Genomic DNA, 14,215 nt, shown 5'->3' on the forward strand with positions numbered 1-14,215 from the left:
AAAATGATATGTCTGTTGTTAGATGTGGCTTTGGAATTCTCTTTTAACAGCATATCACTTGTTTTAGACCAGGTGTTGACTGGTCAAATTACAGGAACATGAAGTATAATTTGTACTTGTCACACAGGCAGCCTTTTCTTAAAGGCATTAAGTACTATCTTTTTCACCTGATTCAGTGAAAAGATATCTAAATGTGTGGTGGGCAGTTACACCCTCTCGATGTGCCTCCACCCACATCACCCTGCGGATGGTGCTTTGTTATCTCAGCACTGGAATCATGCTGGACCCAGCTGGAAAAGAGGCAAAAAAAGTGATGTGGGAGGGGCAGAGCTCTTAGAAACCATTCCTGGTTTTGTAAATAGGAAAAAGCAATTTTAATTCAAGATGATGTAGTTTCCAAGTGATTAAGCCAGAGAGAAAAATGATTTATTTTTCCAGTGGAATTGGAAAAGGCATGTAGGGAGTCACTAATGCACTCATGGGTCCAAACTGCCAGACAGGGGCCTAACACTATATTCCTAAAATCTCAGGCTAAGTTTATCATTAGCCACAAATTTGATATTATAAGCACAGATAAGTCAATCGAAAGTATTGGTATTGAGGCCCCTTTATTTCCAATTTGAGCAGTTTGGGGAAAATTCAGACTAAGTTTAGTCCAATCCCCTGAATTGAGCATGTGTTGCCCCAGGCATTTCCAAGTTGTTCAAGGGCTGCATTACAGGCTTGGACCATCACCAGCTGTCAAAGTGGTTTTGGTGTGCAAGCAGAGCAAAGCTTCTGGTTTAATTTCTCTGAAAAGAAGCAAAATTTAGTTAGCTAATACCAAAAACACTTTTCAAACTAAACCAGAGATCTGTAAGTAGAGACAACTGGGGAAATAACTTGAAAACTGCATTGCTGCTCCAACCTGGAATACCATGCACAGCCTCAGGCACCTGAAAAAAGAATCTTGATTTCCAAAGCAGCCAAGTGCCAAGAGTACCCACTTACTGTTTACCTTACAAAACAAAAACATAACATTAAGATACATAGCAATGGCCAATTAATTATTTTTTTAAGTCCCATGTAATAGAAATATTGAAGTCTCATCTATTCTTTCTAATACCTCATATGATAAATTACGGAATTAGAGCTCCTAAGATGGGTTTAGAACGGGGAATGGGAAGCCAAATATCCAGGCCAAAAGCTACAAAGGTCTAAGGCACTAAGCAGCTGTGTAGATGGCCAGCTCACATTGAAATTACTCAAGCACGGTGAGATGCCTAAATAACATTGTGCCTCCTGTCTCCTTCTCCACCAAATAAACTAGGGCAAATAATTTTGTATTTCTGAGGTTAGATTAATGGATCTTTGCTCAGACAGTTATATAATAATTTTGCACTTCACTTCAAATGCAAAAACAATTGGGAGACTTTCAGACTGTAGATAAACTAATAATACACACTGCACTTCTAGTTTGTTATTCAAGGGATGTTACACAAAGGGGGATTGATTTTGCAGCTATTGCTCTTGAGCAGCTCCTATTTGGGGCAATGGGCACTTGTGTGGGAAGAACTGCTGTGGAAGCAGTCCCCATAATGCACTTATTGACAAGATTAATCCTCAGTTTTCCTTCAAAGGGATTGCAAGCTCTATCACCATTCCAGTGATCTTAGATGGTTTCTGTGTATTTTCCCATATGGTTTTAGCAAGAAGTTTTAAAAAGTTATATGGCAAAAGCTTGATTAAAAAGAAAATAAAATCTCTAAATTGGGTCATATGTAGGACATTCCTCTTGGTAATCTCTCTGTATTATAGAATAGCCTCACAATTTAAATAGAAGTCAACCCAATTTACAAAATTGGATTGGACAAAACACTAGAGAACATGTTACAGTATAGGGAGTCATCATGCATACACAGTGCAGATGCACTGCTGAATGACCTAACTTGCCCATTTGCATCTCTAATTTCTATGATATAATCTCCATTCCACACTGCAATTATTAGAGAAAGAAATTAATTTCTTGGTTTCAAGGAATTTGGTAGAGGAATAGAGGGGTGAAGAGAGGAAATAGAATTTTGCAGAGCCATGATTCCAAAAATAATTCAGAAAGGAAAAATCCTGTATAAGAAGAGGATAGAAAGTTATGGAAGAGAATTGACATTCAGCATGCTGTTAAAACTCTGCATTACTAGAATAGTGGCAACAAAGTCATCCTTGTTTCTATTGCATTCCAACTGTTTTGTTCTCTTCCACTATTCTTTGCCATTTGTTTTTATATTTACTGTTCCATATACCAATTAAGAATTCTTAGCAGGTCTTCCAAGCAGTAGAAATTTAAATTAGATTACAAAAAGACCTCAAAAGCAGAATGAGATTTTAAATGGATCATTGAAACTAACTGCAAAATTCTTTTATCAGAAGCGGGGAAGGTAATACTTTTTAAGAGTGCCTTAAAATTAATCCAAAATGAGTGTCACTTATTTTCAGCTTGTCAGATTTGGAAGGTCTACTCTGAGGTTAATGTGAAAGTGAATGTAAAAATATTTTAAGCTTTTTATTCACCAAACTAGAATACCATGAAATGAAAACTTCAGGAAATCAAGGTGGTATCAACAGCACCAGCCATAAAGAAGTACAGTGCCCTAAAGTATATTCCATTGAGGTAACGGAATTGGGGTGCAAGTTGCTCGGGATAAGAGTTGCTGCTTCTCCTTCTGCCACATGGAATAGTAAAAAAGGTATCTGGCTGCACGCTTCTTGAAGGAATCTGCAGTTCTGCCATTCAGTTACTGTGTTGTATAAGCTGGCAAAATACTTGGTCCAACCTTTCCCCCACACTAACAAGCCCCCATCTTTGCCTTCTGCCCTATGCTGGCATGATGGTCATATGTTGACCAGAATCACAGCTCATCTTGCCACATTTATACCTCTTATTTTTCACTAGCAAAAGCCAACAAATAGTAAGCAAGGCAACCTTCAAAATTTGCAGTGTCTGCTGTTTGGGACGCAGGGGCCTTGTCTGCACCAACATTTTCTTCTGGAGTCTCTGAGGACTGACAAGGCTGGTCTAACCCCATCAGTGTCAGGGATGCTCAGTGCACAGCTGCAGATGGTGCTCCTTAGACAGTGACTGTTTCAACTCCATCCACATTGCCAAAGGTTAAACAGGAGTTGTGCCCCACCCATTACCAGTGCTTCACAGTCATGAATAAATAAATAAATAAATAAATAAAAAGAAACAAACACCTACATCAAAACCCCTTAAGGAAGGAAGTGTGTCCCTTCCTGTGAAAGGCCTCAATTTCAAAGAATCTATGCTCTCGGGTGCTGCACCACTTCCCACACACTGTCACAAGTCTCTAGTACTTGGTGCTGTTATTTTCTGGCACCAGGTGATCTCAAATCCTTTCTTTTTTCTAAGTAATTTTCCATTCCTCATACCTATGAAGAAGAGTTTTTTTTTTTTTATAAAGCTGATTCACCTAAAGCTAGATGATTCTTGCGCAGAGTTTCGGCTTGTTCCCTGGGCCCAGCCAAGAGACTCACCATGTAGGACCACAACTCTCCTCCCAGTTGACAGTTCCCAGCTCATGGGGACACCAGGACAAGCCTGCTCCACATCCCAAAATGTGCAGAGACACCTACCCCAACAGGCACAGCAGCAAGGGGCACTCAGGCAGGTGCTGCTAGCCGAGGTGGTGGCCAGGGAGAGGAGGGCGATCCACTTGAGGATTGAGTTGTGGAGGCTGTTGTGTGAGACCTGAGAAGAGGCACCAGGTATGAACAAGGCTGGGGTGAGGCAGCTGTGGAGTGGCAGGCAGAGAGGAGCTCTGGAGAGGAAGGGAAGCCCAGGCTCATGCACCTGATAGACCTGCTGTCGGAGAGAAGCCTCTCCTCCAGGCAAAACAGAAACATGAGGAATTTTTCTGAGGGACAAGGTGGCAGCTGCTGCTCAGTCAGTACCAAATTTAGTCACATGAGCATGGGATCATAGGGTTAAAAGTGAACCCTCAGCAAGCCCTTAACTGGGGTGTAGGTATATGGATGCATCATTGCTGAGGAAACTTCATTTCTCTTTTTTTCTTCAGCTCCTGAGTGTCTGAGAGAACTGCTTCTGCAGAGATTGCTACTTGTACAAAACACAACAGCCTGCTGAAATAGATTTAGTTTATAAGGTAGGTCTCCATCACAGTAGTACAGACCTGAAAGTCACTTGTACAGAACACCGAAAAAACAACACTCATAGCAACAAAATCTTCTGGGTCAACAAACAAAAGTTTGTGAAAAGAAAAAAGGCTTTGATGTCAGTTCTTTGGATTTTGAGCAATTTTGTGAAGTGGTAATGGGGAACCAGGGGATGTTACTTTAACAGTGCAAAGGCTTTGAATAAAGAGTGTTCACAAAAGGCTACTAAGGAAAGCCAGTTGTCAGGAGGAGAAGAGTGGGTAACACCCTGCCAGTCATGGATGCAAATCCAGTTAGGGGATAGCACACAGGGGCAGAGCAGGAATAATTGCTTCGTTCTCTTCACAGCATTTAAGTAGTGGGGTGCCTCTAGGATCAATACAAAGTGGCATTGTTTAATGTACTTATTGAGGTCCTACTAGAAAAGCTGGATCCATAACAGCAGTGGGCAAGACAAGGCTGATGAGGCACCTTGGTAAGCCTTGATAACACTAAGTAACTGAGTAATGCATCAGCAAAGGGAATGCAGTGTAGATGAGTGAACAGTAATGCACCTTGGAAGGCATGATTTAAACTACTCATATAAACAGATGGGTTCTGAATTAATTGTAACCTTTCAACAAAAAGATTGAGGCATCAGCGTGGACAGCTTAATGAAGATGTCTGCTCAGTGTGCTGCAGTGGTCAAACACAGAAAATAAGCTGTAATAAAAGAAAATGGATGACAGAAGATATTGTAACATGATTATATAAAAAATATTCATAGAAAATTTCAGTTATCCAACCTCAGAGGGATGCAGAAGAGAAACCTGCCTAGAAAATAAACCAAATTAACTTGTAGAGGTCAATCATGCCAAGTGCTGCTTATGTCCTGAGTTACTGACTGCAGTGCATCCTAGAATCTCTGCACTTCAACTGAGTAGATTGATGACTTTTAAAGAAAGAGTACATGAACTTTTGTTCAATGAAGGATGGAATGGATATGGCACATGACATGCTTACGTACCTCGTTCATAATAAGGAAACATGTAAAGGGACACAGTATTTCAATGCAGCCTGTAACTAATCTGTAGAAAACTGGCCATAAACTGTTACTGTGGTAAATAGCTTTGTTTACCACCAAAGCCAAGGAAACTTAAACATACATAAAAAAAGAAAGGAAACACAGCCTCTCTGCTCATGTAAACAGAGTCAGTCCATTAACTGTTCTAATCAGTCGAATTGATTATACAAGCCACGGAGGTACCATTTCATCAGTTGTACAGAAAATAAAAATGACAAGAGCCTTCAATTTCCAGTGTTCAAGAGTCTGCAGGGCAGACAGCATTAAGGCAGAAATCCCTCAGATTTATGTCTCCACCAGTGATGATATAGCTGGCGAGTTGCTTTATATTAAAGTTTTGTCCTCTCAGTTGTAGTCATGAGGGAATCCTTCCTCGGGTATTGTTGAATACCAGATGCATCACGAGTTCTCTAGAAGACATTAATGTTGGCATAGCTAGTTAGACAGATACAGAACTTAGTGTACCAGCAGCTTTTCCTGTGCTATGAATACCTGTCTTCAGGCAAAATACATGCAACTGAATTTCAGATGTCCTTTTAGCTATTTGTTCTCTCTGAAATAAAGTTCCCTGGTGCTGTGCAAAAAAAAAAAAAAATTGAGCAAGGAATTGCTAGCCATAATACATGAGAACCAATATGAGAGTTTAAAATAGCATTAATCAGAGCTATAGACTGAATTTAAGTCAGTATTAGTCACAGAACATTTTGTTTTATTCTGCAAGACCTAATATAATAGTCAAGACCATATAATATTAATAATAATTAAAAAAAAATAATAATAATAATAATAATAATAGTAGTAGTAGTAGTATTGAGCAGTCAACTAGCCTGGAGAATTTATACATGAAAGACAATGAATGAAATGTTCAAAACATTGCAAACTGTGAGGATTTTTGCCCTTAAATGTGAAGACTTAGAGAAAATCTGTAAATGAAAATACAGAGTGGTGGATATTTCTCAAACTCATGAAGGAATAAAAGCAATATGTATGTGTCCATTAGTAGTAATAATCCTCTTCCTACCCTGGCATGGGAATGGTGGGGGGACACAGGGATTGGAACTGCAGACAACTTTATTGAAGTACAAGTGTAGGTCAGCCTTCACCCTTGGAGGAAATATTTTTCTTAAGATCTTGAAGACAACTTCAGACAGATGCAAGAGCCCTAACACATATTCATGCTATCGTTGAACACCTTCCATACCAGAGCAAATTATATGATGTTTGGTTTATTGTGTATGGGCATTATAGTGAGGGAAGCTGCTGGATTTAGCATTTTTTAAATGAATGGAAATTGGTTATTGGGGTGTCAAGAGTCTGCAGGGAAGAGGCAGTGGATGTGGTAATGCAAAGAAGTTGTCAAAGAACATAACTTCACTGTGATTGATAGTATGTTGCTGGACTGCTGCCATTCACCCTGTGAGAGATTTGGTGGGGGGTGTTGCACATAGCTGCAGGAAATGGGCTATTTGGTAGGAAAATTGCAGTGATCTTCCTGGACAAGAGCTATGAGGATTGAAAGTTTGCAGGGAAAATTCATCCTGGAGCAGAAAGGAAGCAAGAGCCTCCAAAGAGTCTTGCAGAGGTAATTGGTAAGAGGCACTGGGAGTGGAATATTTAGGACAAAGGAAAGGCAGAAAAGAGTGGGGGGAAATTTGTCCTGTTGCTTGGGTGGGACTGAACACAAGGTCATTGGAAGGGTTACCTTTTGGACGAGATTAAAAATACCAGAGTGGATACTGCCTACACTGAAGTCAGTGATGGCAATGACTATTTCTACTGACATTAAGGTGGCCGGAGCCCCACTCATGATCTTAAATAAATGCAGAAAACTAGGATAGCTGTAAAATGCTTTGATGTCGAATATCTGTGGCCGCAGTAGTGATTCTTAGGCATTAACCCAAAAAGATCTCTGCTAGCCATTTTCTAGGAGAAAGGTATCATTTTTTTCCACTATACAGAGAGATAAAGTGAGGTCTATGTAGGACTTTCAGAAGCAGAAAGGAATTGGGGTGCTTAAGTCTGATTTTAATTACACTGCTAGAGCTGGGAGAGAGGAAAGAACAAATACCCTGGCTCCTGGCCTTTTGATGAGACCACTGCACAGCTATTAAAGGACTTGTTTTCCTTTCTGATTACATTTGACCATTTAAATCCATTTAAGCTTCTACTCTAAAAGGAAAAGAGTGCATGCTCAATTCTGGAGTAATTAGGTAATGTTGGTATTTTTCTCTGAAGCTGTGAAGTGGTAATTTATGTAAAAGGCGAATAGTAGTATTATTAGTGCTTGAGTATGATATCATCAGGCTGATGCATAAGAATGGCAAAGTGTGAAAAATTACATACATCTGCTGTGCTTTCCTAAAAACAACTGAAACCAAAAATAATAAATTGGGGGAAAAAATGATGGTGTAGTTTGCAACACTCATAAAGATATGTCTGATAAGAAAACAGGGTGTGTATTTCCAAATAAGGGGCTAACCAAACATGAGTTTTGAGTAGGCCTAGAAAATAGAAACTGTTTTGAATATTTACATTTCTTTGTTTACATTTCATTATTTTTCGTGGGTTTGACAGACTTACTGTACATATTTCAGAGCAAAACTTAAAACATACTAGAACTGAGTCTGTCGTTTCCAAATCCTAGGGCCCACGAAACAGCTACTTACACAAATGGAAACAACATTTTCTGGTGCCAACCAAAATGAAAGGCTGAAGGGAAAGCAGGAAGTAATCCACATAGAAAGTGTGTAACTAATCTTGAGAGGGATAGCAGCAAGGCTCCTCTGCAGCAAGCATTCAGGAAGGGAGAAGCACAGATAGGCATCTTCTACACTGAGAATGGCCTGTCTGAGCAGGATTAACCCTTGCCACAGAAAACAAAGATAACCTATTGGTGTTCTAGAGAACAGACAATGTGAAGTGCTGGACTGAGAAGACACCAAATTTGGAATATAAAGCCTCAAAATACAGCTTTGTAGTAAAAAGGTCCTCGACTTAAGAAAGGCGGTGAAAATCCACTGATATGACAGGTCAGACTGGAATGATTCCTAGATTCTTCATCCTTGTAAAAAAAAAATAAAACCACGGGAGAAGGTGTATGCACAGTAAGTTGCATAAAATGATAAACAAGATGAGAAGGTTTATTGCTTACAAATTCTCCTAACTCACAGCATATTTCTAAAGGCCTGGGATAGATAGTGCTGCCATCACCACACAGTACACACATTATAATTATTTAATTTAGGAGAAGAACATAATCAAATCAAAGGAGAAAATGTAACTGAAACTGCAACTGTCTGCTGACAATGTAGGACACGTGACACCAACACCACAGCTGCTTGTAACCCTTTATCATCAAGAGGAGGACTAAACTACTTTCCTATTTCTTTAAATAAAAATTTAAAGTGGCAAAGTTGCTGGACAAGCCTTAATGACCATAGTGGTTATATGAAATAACTATTTTCCTACATCCTACATCACCGTATTTGCACACACTTGTTTGCTGTACACGGAACTCTTGTAGTCCCACAAAAGTCAGTATTTTTCATGTGATTTAAAGAGATTCTGCTGCATATTATACTGTTAGGTCCAATAAGCACATCCAAAGTACGTGCTTATCCATATCTAAATTGGTGTTCAGCATTGCAACAGAACATTTCTCTTCTATAATAACCATTATGTTAATTTTACTAACATTTTCTTCAAGTCAGAAATATTGAAATTGCAAAGACACAATCTGGACTTAATCAATGGAATAATATCATTATATTTTTAACTGGGTATTATTAAATTCCAGGCCAGACACTCACACAGATCAGTGTCTCAAGTGGACTGTTGTGCTATAAAGATGTGATCACCTGAAAATCCAGTCCCAAGTACAGACAGTTGCTGGATATAAGTTGTGTCACTTTGATATGGTGGTCTGAGAAGTTAAGATTTTGTCAACCTTATGCATTCTGAGAATAATCTTACTTCCTGCATAGCCTCATCCACTTAAAATAGAATGTTTGTATGCAGATACAAGAGAGTAAGGTACTGTGTGATCTGTCCAAAAAATGTGACTGTTAATCATGTGTATAAATGTATCTGTATTGAGCTGTATATTTGTAATCATAAATATTTTTTAGCATTCCAGTTCATTCTAATAATAAATTTCAATTATTCAGTGGAATTCAAATAAATTACTTGTCAACTACCAGTTCAATTAATTACAGAATGTATGCAGCAAACGCTTTAGGTGTACTCATCCAGGTCTAATACATACTTAGAAGTATGCACACTGCTTTCAAATAATTTTTAATTAAATAAAGCATCTCATTCTAAAAAATTTTTGAAGTCTTTCTTGACCTAGACAAGTAGTATTAGCACGTGGCTTGGCCTCCAAATGTAAAAAATACGTGTTCATACAACCTAGCCCTGGTGACCGCTTTCCACCTCTGTGCTCTATTTGAAGCTTGTGTTATTCAGTTTACCACAGAAGCTGCCACTGCTTTGTCAAAAGCACCTGAATGTTTCCTTTTGTTATTTTTCGTTCTCACTGATACCAAAACATAAAGAGTAGTGAAAAGGTCTGTGTTGGGGTTCTGTGTGACAAAGTACAAATGGAATGATGCTTGATTCATTATTTCTTTATGTGTATCCTTATTTTAGTATATTTACATCTTCTCATGCCTCTTCAGGAAATAATGTTCCTAATAAGTTTTCCCATTTTTGCAGAGTTAATTTTTCAATAAAGATACCTTCCAGTGAAATTACGCTTAAGGAATACTCTTAGTTCTGATCACAAAAGTTTGTAAGACTGCACAAAAAGGGCATGTAAGGGTAAAAAATTGAGCTTGCCAAGACATTCTTACATGAATAAGATCATGAAGATAAAGGGTGCAAAGCCACATTCATTGTTATCAAAATACAATATACTGGCACATTAGTATGTTGATCCATCTAACAAAACACAAAAAAAATGTGTGTGGAAAGAGAGTAGCACAACTTGCATAGCCTGTGTTCCTTAATTTTGACCAGCAATTTTATGTGTACATCTTTGGTTCTAGCATACCAACAAAAGATGCAAGCACATGAAACCCTCCAACATATCCCCTAATGCTTCAAGGAAGTTCCTTGCCCTAGGTAACTCCTTTCAGGATGATTTGCTGCTAATAAAGCACACCTGTAACCCCAATTCTCAGCACAGTAACCACTTTCAACCAGAACAGAGATGGTTTATCCTGTCAAACCTGTCAAAGAAAAAATTAATCCCATACAGACTAATTGAGATAGCACATTCTACGTCTCTTTCTGCATTTCCACTGACTTTCTCCCACTAGCCAGCTCTTAGGAATACAATACAGATTTGCTTTGACATCACTCCAGTAACTCGTGGTAACACAGGCCACCACTGAAAGAATTCCCAATGGGTCATCTCATCCACACTTGGGCTGCCCACCTGTATGTCAGGTGCAGTACCCCTCTAAACAGCGGCCTTCCCTGGGATAGCAGATTGTTGGAATGGGAGGCTAGATGCTCAGCTCTGGGGAATGCCTAGCTAGTGTCTGGACCAACAGAGGGGAGCAGTGATGGGTTCAGGAAACTCATGTCTGATATTGAAGTAAAATGAGATAATCCTATGTGTTCTGCCATAGTCTGGATTTTGGAGCTGTTCAAACAGCCAAATTTGCCATGGTAATTCCTTCCCACCTGGATACACAGAGGATCTCATTACTAGATCCATGGTTAATCTTGTGTTCAGTCTTTCCCCTCAATCCCGTAAGAATAGCCAATCTCTCAGTAACCCAGAAAACAGAGTTCCCTGTTAATCAAAACCCCAACAGCAAAAAAACATAACTGTTCTTCTCACAAAGGGAATTCCCGGGGGTAATAAAAAGGCATGCTTAGAGACCAAAGCAGATTTCTTTGCTTCCTGGGTGCCCATCTGGAACAAACTTGTCCTTTTTCCTCAGGGGAGGCAGTGAAACTAGAGACAGCAATCCAGTAGAGAACTGGGGACATCCTGCATCTCCATCCCAACTGCCATGTGCCTCTGGGAAGGGTGGGTAGTTTTGGTGAAGGTAGCTTTGAAGAGGTCAGATGTGAGAGCAGCCAGAAAATCATGGCTTGTCTTCCCAATAGCAGTGTCATTTCTACAGAAAGGGCATTTCTTCCAGGATATCATTCTAATATAAAATTTCCTATCAGATAACCCTAGCAGCTGTCTGCTGGATTTTCTTGACTGCTTTGTGTCAGCGTGGAAGGGAACACACAGAAAATCACCTCCACCATCATCTGGGACAGAGAAGTTACAGACAGTTAAGGATTACATTTTCAAAGTTGCAAAAAAAGGACCTGAACATCCAAGTCCCCCTGAAATTTGTTGCCCTGGGTATCTTGTTCCAGGGATATATTCCCAATACTCAGCAAGCCTAAAAATTTCCAGTAAATATCTGAAAACACACCATCTGGGATTCTCCTTTGTGATTTTCCTTTCCTTCCTTTCACCACGATCAGCAGACATTCCACTCTGGAATGAGTAAGCAGGGCCACATCTGCAAGCCAGCCTTCCAATCCAAAATGTTAACATTCAACCGGGGATCCACCTTTGTCTTTCTTTGCCATTGTCATGTTTGATATTTCTCAGTGATTTGTCCTAGATGGAACATTCAGTCACATTGTGCTTTCAACTCTACTCCGATTCTTCACTTGAGAAGCAACTCTGTGAATCCTGCTGCTTTCATTCCCACCCCTGGCCATCTCCAGCTTTCTCCTGATATGCAGTGCCCTGCTTTCTTGCTGCCTGACTGAAGAACCAACTCATATGCAAAAGACTTTGAAGAGAATGAGCAAAAAGATTTCTTTAAATAACCATGGCTTAGATCAGGAGTAGCAAACAAATGAGATTTAGCGTTTCCTGAGAGCTCAGTGGTGATGGGCTCATGCTTTATCCTGCATTCCCTTAGCTGCCAGTCACAAATCTTCCAGCCAGTTCCTGGAAAGCAACCAATTGACTGTGTCCCCACTTTGCTGTGGCCATAAACAATGACAGGCTTGCCTTGTCTGGCACTGCTCTGCTGAGCCTTATCTGGATCCCATTGTAGTCCCTGATGGAAAAAGCACCGTCCCACCTAATTCTTTGTATGTGGACTGTAAATACCTGAAGCTATGTTTTGTATGAGTGAAGTGTCATGGAGGCTGTGACTTCCCTACTATTGCTTCTGGCAGTCTTGTGCCAATTGTCCATAACTCACTTTGGCAAGCTGGCAGCTTCCAGCACCTGAAAGCTGAAAATGGAAAGGGCATTTGCAGGATAGTGATACGATGTGCACTTGGCTTTAAAAAGGATCACAAATTTAAAGCAGCAGAGAGCAAAAAGGCATACCAGTATCACCATGGATATGTGACATTAAACAAACCACTTGTCATGATACATAGCTGACTACTTGCCAAATGGAACAGGATCTTCATATTATTCATTGTTTTGTCCTGCTAAACCTATGCACCGACGAGAAGAAAAAAACTCCAGAAAGGTACTGTCACTTTTCTGACCATTCCTGCCTGTGTTGGAGATCCTTGCTCAGAGGCAATTCCCACATCCATCTACTGACATGCATTTGAAGACCAAAAGGTGAAATCATGGTGGGCACCCTACTTAACTGCTGCAGGAAAGAGAGCTTCAGGATAAGGTAACTTCCTTTAAGCAACTCACAGTTTTAAAGCTTCCTGTCCTCCCAGCGCTTTGATTTCACCCCTTTCGCGCCTCACAGCTAAGCCAGGTATTTTCCTGGTATCCCATGTCTGCCCAACCACTGCCACCTGCCCATGTGGCTTTGCCACAGGATTGCACCAACCACACAGAGACACTCATCCATCACACCTCAGGGCATCCAGGAGCCCAGCTCTGCCTTGTCTCTCCTTCAGATGGAGGCAGAGCTAACCATCCTTTAGGTTTTGTAAGTCACTGCAGCCAAGTAAGAACCTGGCCCACCCAAAAGGGGGCAAGACGCTGCCACATGGAGAGCCTTTTGAAGCATCCCATTTGTCTCACCTGTGCCTCCCCAGGGAGGCCCTCCTGCACTGTGATGCATCCTTACAAAGCACGTGGAGGCACAGAAACCCCATCTCAGCCTACACGATGGCCGTCTTGACCTCATATTCACAATTCTTTGTGCCGGGGGAGTGTCCTGCCTAGCACTGTCCTCTCTGCGTGCCCGTAGACGGCTCCAAGAAGAAAAACAAACACGGAAGCAGAAAGCCAGGCAAAGGCACTGTGGAAAAGTGGGCCACCATCCAGCACTTCCCTGTGGCATGCCTCCCCCAGCCCCTCAGCTCTTCCCTGCTAGTTGAAGGGCAGCATGGCTGCCCTTCAGAAAGGAGCTGGTGGATGTGGAGCAAAAGGCAGGAGCGACGGCCTCAGCGGTGGGGGGGCGGCTTGGATACGCGTGGCTCTTGCTGGGGCTGTGCAGCGAGGCACGGCTCTGCCGGGCAGAGGGGGAGCGATGGGGGACGTGCCCAGCCAGGGCGATTGCCCGTGCCCACCCGCAGCCCACATGTTCTGGGTTTGGTTTTTTTGTTTGTTTGTTTGTTTGTTTGTTTTTACCATTGCAATGAAAACAATCGTAAATAACTGTAATAAACCCCACCACACCGGCCAAGGGCAAGAGTGGGTGGGCACTCGCCCTGCACAGCCCGGGTGGCAGCGGGCAAAAAACAGAAGCTGAAGGGACGTGGGAAAAACAGGAGATGAAGGGACGTGGGAAGTGGGGAGCGTGCCGGTATTCCCACATACACCTCCCGCATACGGTGCCCGTGTTTGTGGAAAAAGGTGGATTTCGGATCTCGCCTCCGGGAGAGGGGCCGGCCCAATGGACGCCCACGCGGGTTCTGGGGCCACACGCCGGCGGATCCGGGCACCTGCACCACGGCGGCGCCGGAGGGACGGACCTCGCCCTGCCCGGGCAGCGCTGCCGGAGCGCTCAGCCCCACGCGTGTCGGCGG

The 14,215-nt window shown here is 41.6% G+C and overlaps 1 long non-coding RNA gene across 1 annotated transcript; it reads right to left on the reverse strand.

Annotated features, from left to right (window-relative positions):
* Nucleotides 1-591: 591 nt before the first annotated feature.
* Nucleotides 592-13,761, reverse strand: LOC137470930 (uncharacterized). The gene is made up of 2 exons (XR_010997315.1): nucleotides 13,266-13,761; nucleotides 592-791 (listed from the first exon to the last, which is right to left on the reverse strand). It is a non-coding gene; the product is annotated as an uncharacterized lncRNA (long non-coding RNA).
* Between the last annotated feature and the right edge of the window lie 454 nt (nucleotides 13,762-14,215).

Source organism: Anomalospiza imberbis, chromosome 3, assembly GCF_031753505.1.
Source record: "Anomalospiza imberbis isolate Cuckoo-Finch-1a 21T00152 chromosome 3, ASM3175350v1, whole genome shotgun sequence".
NCBI classification, from domain to species: domain Eukaryota; kingdom Metazoa; phylum Chordata; class Aves; order Passeriformes; family Viduidae; genus Anomalospiza; species Anomalospiza imberbis.